The following is a 7,659-nucleotide window of genomic DNA, read 5'->3' as shown; positions in this document are numbered from 1 at the left end:
CACAAACCTTTTGGTCAGCTAACTCGGAAACGAACTCTTCTACTGAAACAAGCATAAGGTTGATTTCCGAGATCACGCCTTTACAGAAGTTGAGTGTTTTGTGCGCTGACACAGTTATAGGTACTTGTCCAAGTTTGGTTTGACCCAAAAGTGAAGCAGACTGGGTGGCCGAAACGGTATCCAGACCGGAGACGCTTAATGTTCTTTGGGTCACCTATGCATGAGTTAATGTATTTGCTTACTAGAAAAGGATACATCTTTTGCAGTTCACCAGAAGAACTAGAGACAACTAGGAAGCGCGGATTTTCAGTAGTTTCCTTTGCATTTGCATCAGTACGGATTTTCTTACTAATAGATTTCTATATCTTGTTTAGTTTCGTTTGAATCAGGTTTTTTAAAGATAAAAATTGAAGCCACGTTTGAAAGAGAAAAGATTCGGGTCCGACGGACCCGCCCCACCACGGAGCCCAACAAAGGAACACAGATTCCTTTGTTAGGGCTAGCCGGACCTATACGCAAACTGAAGCCCCACAGTCGGCTTTCCCGAAAGCAGGTACTCCCGAGAGCTTATCCCCAAGCCACTGACACAAGGACTAGTGACCAGCCGATTGACACCCGTGAGGACAATTAAGATGCCTCCGGTTTAGCTGAAGCAGAGGCCAAAGCAGTGTGTTAGGGACAGTACCTCGCCCCTCAACTACCAGGACCCTCCTTTCCAGCGACACGGGTCTCCACGCACGGCAAACACGTGGGCAGTTTTCTCGCCACTCGAAAAACTAGAGACAAGGGCTGTTCTAGTCTCTCGTGACGAGCCCCAAACTGCCAAAAAGCCCCAAACTCAAACAAAGAGAGAAACCACAAGGGAGAAGGGAAGGAAAAAAAGTTCCAGCCAAGAGGAGAGAAGACGGAAAAGAGGAAAGATCACTGGGGCTCCAGGATCGTGACACCCGTCTCATCAAGAAGATGATCCCCTGAAGGGCTAGGGTACCTCGGGATTGCCACACCCGTACTCACAAAAGTGAGCCCCCTAAGGGGCCTCAGGCTCAAAGAAATAAACAGGTTCGTTGTTTATAAATACAAAAAGTTGTTCTCCATTTGAGTTTGTTTTACGACAGTTCTATTCCTCATGTTTCGCATTAAAATCACCTGCTAATATAACAGGAAGATTTGTGAACAAGATGTCCTTTAATAATTCAGCTTCTAAAGGGTATCTGGGTGGGTTATAGAAGGCTGTGAAATACGTGTTTCCGTAACCTGGAAGAAACACGGAGACAGTGACATACTCTTGTCCATTATTTCTGTGCTGCTTAATCATGCATGATTGGAGAGACGTATATTGCTACCCCCCCCCACGGTGACTGAGTCTCTCTGTGCGATAGCATCTGAAATTCATTATGTTAATACTAACACCAGGATTTGCATGTGTCTCTGTTACCATAGCAATGTCAACATCATTGTTTTGAATAAAATCGGTGAGTTCCAATAATTTTCCATGAATGCTACAAGCATTCCATATCATCATATTTAAAGGTGCTTTTAAATCCCTATTTTTCCCAATAATTAGAAGATTTGGAGGGAATGTTCTCTTGACTTATTTGCGATAACTGTTTGACCTGTTGAGTAAGTTAATTGTATATGTATGTGTATTAATAATATTTAAGAGATTAATGAGCTATAATGATTTATACTTCACAAATATGCATGTTTACTTTCGAAGAACATACATACACATTTATATATATGATACACGAGAAAGAAATTTTGCATACATAAAAAAAACTTTTCTTACTAGAAAAAATGTAATCAGTTTTTTTTTAAAACGCACGTTCATATAACGTCCAACTTTCTTTCCAATTCGAAATACGCGAATCCACTCCCTTCTTCGTTTTGCTATCTCGTTCGATATTTTTCGAACCAAGAATGCGATGGAAGTGATTTACACTGGTGTACACAACAAAACGTGTGGTCTGTACTTCTTTCTAAGTTATACATAATGCCCACAACAATAAAAAATAAAACGATTAATTACTTTTCTATCACAACACGCTCCACAAACTACGTAGCATTGTCAAACGTAAATACCGATTTTTAATGTGTCCGCCTTTTAGCCACTAGATAGCGTATCAGAGCGCTGAAATCGCGGATAGTTGCAGGAAGTGGTGATCTATTTATTATGGATGCACCTCATAGATGGGCCACTATTGCCTTCTATGAAGATATGGATAACGTCTATACATTTTCCAGGATTCGAATTCGGAGAATTCGCTATGGCAGTCAGTGTCACTAACCCCTTTTCTGTCTGGGCAGCACAAAACGAGAAAATCATGTATATGTATATATATGTGTGTGTATGTATGTTTTACGGTTTCTTTTTCGAGTACTTTTCCTTTAACGTTTATTTTCAAATATTTATTTTACTGTCACGTCAGAGCAGATTATATCATTATGATTATTCAAATAAAAAACAGTTAAAATTTTTTTTTTCTTTCTTGAACTTTCAAAATTTTCACACATATCCAAATTACTTCGTTATTTTAATTAAAGAAATCTTAATCGGCACTTAAATCTTAAATTTGCGATGTTTCAAGATGTCACAATTATCCAGATATAATTCCTAAATGCGGGTGTGTGAAAATTCTTTGGCTGTTCCTTGAAAAAGATCAAGGTATTGTCAATCATTGTATATTGTATTTTATATATTATACATTTTATATCAAGTTATTGTGTTTTATTAATTTTTGGAATTGCTTTTGTTTCAATTTTGATTTGAATATTTTATGTTAGAAAGCTGCCGTTTCATGAGTTAATTATGATCTTTAGATTAACAGCTTTCGATGTCCGTTATTGCTGCGGTTAAGGCATGCACATGAATGGCAACAAAACTGAATTTCGACAAATCACTACTGCACTAAGTGCTTGTGATCTGGCTCTGCAGAATATTAATTGGGTCTTTACTTGGAAGAATGACGAAACACTCTCGCATAATTTAGTTGTTGTTAATTGATAGCAAATTGGTTTGTTCGCCTTGACAAATCAATTAATCTGCAGTCATTAACAATAACTTTTTTTTTTCAATACTTAAAATGTTTACTTTTGATTTTGGTATTTTTGGGAATGAGGATTTTTCTTTATACTCTTTTTAAGGTTTTTACTGCAATAGAAATCTAGAAATACTAATTTAAATTACTCATTAAAATACTGTATAAAAATTTATTTATTATAATAATTTATGGTTTTAATTTCTGTTCCTTGGAGATGGTATAAAAGTTTTCTAATGATAAATTATATGTTTATATATATATACTAATTTAGCACTCGATTAGATTGATTTTTCTTGATATAAATGAATTTTCTCCTTTCTCTAAGAAAATAATTCATGAATCTTAATTTAACAAAAAGAATTTTTTTTTTTTTTTTTTTTTTTTTAGTTTTATAAATATTTTTTCCCTGAAAATCAGCAAATTTTGACATTACCTTTGGACTGTATATGAATCTTGTTAACGTGCAAGTTGGAATAATCTTCAAGTGCAAAGATAAAAAAAAAAAAAAAAAAAAAAAAATTGTTTGAGTCCTATGTCTGGATACAATATGATGATAGCAAGTAGTGTGGTGTTGGCACTGGCCAACTGTAATATTAGTAATTATGTCTGAAATATTAGAAGGTGGAATATTTAACATTTTCAAAATAAATATGCCCTTAAAATCTCTACACAACAACAACAATATATATATATGTAATAATAAAATTCCATAGTCAAGAATACACTTAAAATTCTAACTGTATGTTCTTTTCATTTTTTAATGGCGACGTTCTCTTATTTGAAAGTACGTGGAATTAAATTCACAGCCCCGTAGTCAAGTTGTTTTTCCCGCCTTTTCTACACGTACAGTTTTAGAATGTTCTGGAAATATTTAAAGCGAACTGGATTGGCTGACGTCATTTCTTTGAAGCTCCGCCTTTCCGATAAAAGGACTCGCAAAGGAATATCGGAGGCTTTTTCTTTAATGCAACGATGCAGTAAACTTCATACAAAAAGTTATTAGTAATTCTTTTTATTTACTCCGGATGTCTGATTTTGTAACTGCTATTTTCTCCTGAATAATAATAAATGGATCCTGTTTTGTAAACTTATCGTCTGATAATTTAAGATTCTTCACCATTCCATTTATGCCAGACAAAAGCTGGTACATCATATATATATATAAATAAAAATAAAATAAAAAAAAATGACTATAAGAATTTGGTGTATAGGTAAGCAACACTGGTATGTAGGTACATTGGTGTGTAAAATGTAAGGACAAAATGATTTTTCAAATGTAACATCGTGCAGAAGCATTTTTCACATAAGCTCTAATCATACCATAAGATTCCCAAAATGTGAAAATATGGGACAAGTGAGAAAAACAACTCAAAAAAGGATTCAAAAATGTCGTGAACAGGTGAGAAGACAGAAATTTCCATGTGACAAGTGCATGGCACGAAAAATCCAGTCTGTGGAAGGAGATATGATTATCCTGGACTGCGATGCAGTAATTACATCTGCCCATGCTGAGTGCAAGGCTATTTATGACTCTTTGAAGCATCGCGGTCCATTCCTTGGTGCAGTTCCAATTTTTGCTAGGAATCATTGCTGGTGGCCATCACGTGCTGTCTTCGTCTCCCGAGGAGGTTCTATATGTGTTCGATGGGATTTAGGTCCGGGGACTTTGCATACCAATCCATGCGTTGAATATTTTCACTCTCCAAGAGTTCTGCAACAGCCACTGTACAATGAGGTGTAGCATTGTCATCCATGAAGAGGAATTTCAGATGAACGGCACCTCTAAACCTCTCGTTCTTGGACATGGTGCAGAAAAACCTCAGCACAGTAGCAGACACCAGTGACTGAATGTCTTCGGAAGATGGAGAGGTCGGTACGGCTACCAAGCATAATACCATCTCAAACGAGATCTCCGGCTGCTTCAAAAACGATCACTTTGTAGGATATTGGAGAACCTCGTTACACGATGTGGAGATGAATATAGCTACCAAGCACGGTAACTACTCCAAACAAGAACTTTGGCCAGTCCCTTTCAATGGTGTTAGAAGGATGATTATGCGTTCTATTCTTTCACCAGATCTGTATACGTTGAGAATCACTCATCAAACTAAATAGGCTCTCATGCTTAAAGAGCAGTCGACCCTACACAATTCTTGTGTTATTTGCACAAGAATTGTAGTAGTAATTTATGATAGTAACTGGCATCTCTGGTGAGGTATCAATGACACACACTGTACTGGTCCCTTTGCACATAGACTATATTTGTGCAGCCTCCAGCTATGGTAGAGCATGATATCAGACATCCAATAGTCTATTTCATACGCCTTGCGATTTCTTCCTCTGTCTGCCACCTGTTTCTTCTCATCTGTACGACAACAATCGTCTGCAGCCGCTTTTGCTCATGGACGACCACTACTGAATGCTCGGACGGCTGTTCCACCAGTTTGAAATGTTGTCCAGTGAAATAATGCTGTGAGCAATACCGGATTCCATCGCCACACTTTGACCTATGTCATGTGCCATATGTGTGCTTGCCCTACTGCACTAGTCCCAAGTATATCCCGAATGGGCTTTTGGTCTGTTCTATTGCATTGTTTCGCTTTATGGAAAATTTGAATTTTGAAAAATATCCGCTTCGTCCTAATTTTTGCACACAAATGTACGAAGGTGCAACAAACCTGAAATAGGCATGTTGGGATATGCAAATAATTAGCATTTAGTGAAGAGTGATGATGACTCAAATCGGTGCAAACAGCAGATTGAAATGTCAGTTTCTCATTCAGAAATCTCCTCTTTTTGTAGCGATGGAGGTCATGGTATACCTCGTCTAAAAACAAACTCCTGCCAGCTTCTCTTAGAATTTGAGCCTGGGAAAATCATGAGGACATCAGATTATCATACCATCTAAGCATACATGGTATGATACCATTTGGTTATGATCTTGGTTTGCCATGTAATATGGTTTTTGGACAACCACCGAACTTCTCCGTTTAAGCAGTATGTGAAAGACTTGAAGGCGCATTTAGAAGGCATTTATCCGTTCCTTTAAGGAGCAGTGCCGTGACTGAGATGATGATGACGAAATACAATGCTAAGTCGATGTAATTCAAATGAAAAGATCAAGTCTGATTATGACTGTAGACTTTTTGGGAGAGGTTTTTCCTTCTCGTGAAAGTCAATGACAATGTGATGGTTATATAATGAAGTAGTGTGGCTCCTTATTGTACTTTTGAATGGTTATTTTTTGTATAGAATTATAGCTCTGATTCAGAAGGCAACAACGTTTAAATTGCGAAAATAGTTGAAACAGATTTTTAGATTATAGGCAGACACTCTCTCATTGATCCTTGGCAATATCTCGTCAACTCCAGCACGGATGTTGAAATTCTAAGTATCCTATTTATTCCAGAACATCGATAGCAAGATATTCCATAGCATCGGATGTCAAGTAAATGATATAAGCACCTCAAGAACCGAATGCATTGAACCACCCCTTACACAGAAGAACTGACAAGGATTATTACTACGCTCAATACAAGAAAAAAAAAAAGACGGCTTGCCAGGCTCGATAAAAGGATATTACTTATCTTATATCAAGCGTACCCAGATATTCTGTATACCTTCCTTATTACCTACTGCAGAATTCGACTTTACCCTGCTGACACGAAAGTAGCAAAAATGATCCTATTCTTCAAGCTAGGAAAGCATCAGAACCATCTTCCTGTAGACAAATTTGTTTACTGCCAGCTTGGGCAAAATTCTAGTATGGGTTATTTTACAAAGACTGACCTTCCATCTTAAATAATTTAATCTACTTCCTAGTAGGCAGTATGAGTTAAAAGGAGGAAAATTAACTGATCATGCAGTGAATGACCTAATAAATTAAATTCCACTAATAAAATCAACAAGAAATATAGCATAATCATTTCATTAAATATTAAGGGGGTATTTGATAATGTTTGGTTGCCTGATATCTTTAATGTACGTTCCATTTAGGGTAATCAATATGGTTTTCAGCTATTTGGAAAACAGATACATACAGGTTACAACAGATAATTGAATCCATAAATTTTAAGTTATAAGGGTTGTTCATGGTGTTCCTGTTTGGGACCCATGTTATGGAATTTAGTGGTGAATTCAGCTTTTATCCTTTACAATGATATGCTTCATAATGACATCCTTGCATGTGTGGAAGACTTAGTAATAGTTCCCCGTGGAACGGAATAGACAAGTTTATTGTTGGTTTTAATTGACATATAAATGATATTCTCTAAGAATGATCTACTTCTAATAAAAACACATTATATAGTAATATATAAAAAGAAAACTTTATTAAATAAAATTAGTTATAAGAAACCTTACCGCATTCTACAAAAGCATAACCCACCCTCTATATGCCAGATACATTTTTAACTCATTCTTTTACAATTTAAGAATATATTAATGTTGCCAAAATATTAAAACTTAAAAGTATACTTTATAAACAAATATCATCAGTTATTTCCAAAATTTTGATCAGTGAAAGACGCACATATTCTAAAATCTGCAGATTTCTCACAGGCCATGACCCGTTCCCGCAGTGTATGTATCGTTCCAGCATTAAAGAGTTCCCGCAGTG

This window comes from Stegodyphus dumicola, chromosome 12 (assembly GCF_044657685.1).
Source record: "Stegodyphus dumicola isolate Sdum_Otavi_A_Nest chromosome 12, ASM4465768v1".
Classification (NCBI taxonomy): Eukaryota; Metazoa; Arthropoda; class Arachnida; order Araneae; family Eresidae; genus Stegodyphus; species Stegodyphus dumicola.
This window is presented reverse-complemented; position numbering follows the sequence as displayed.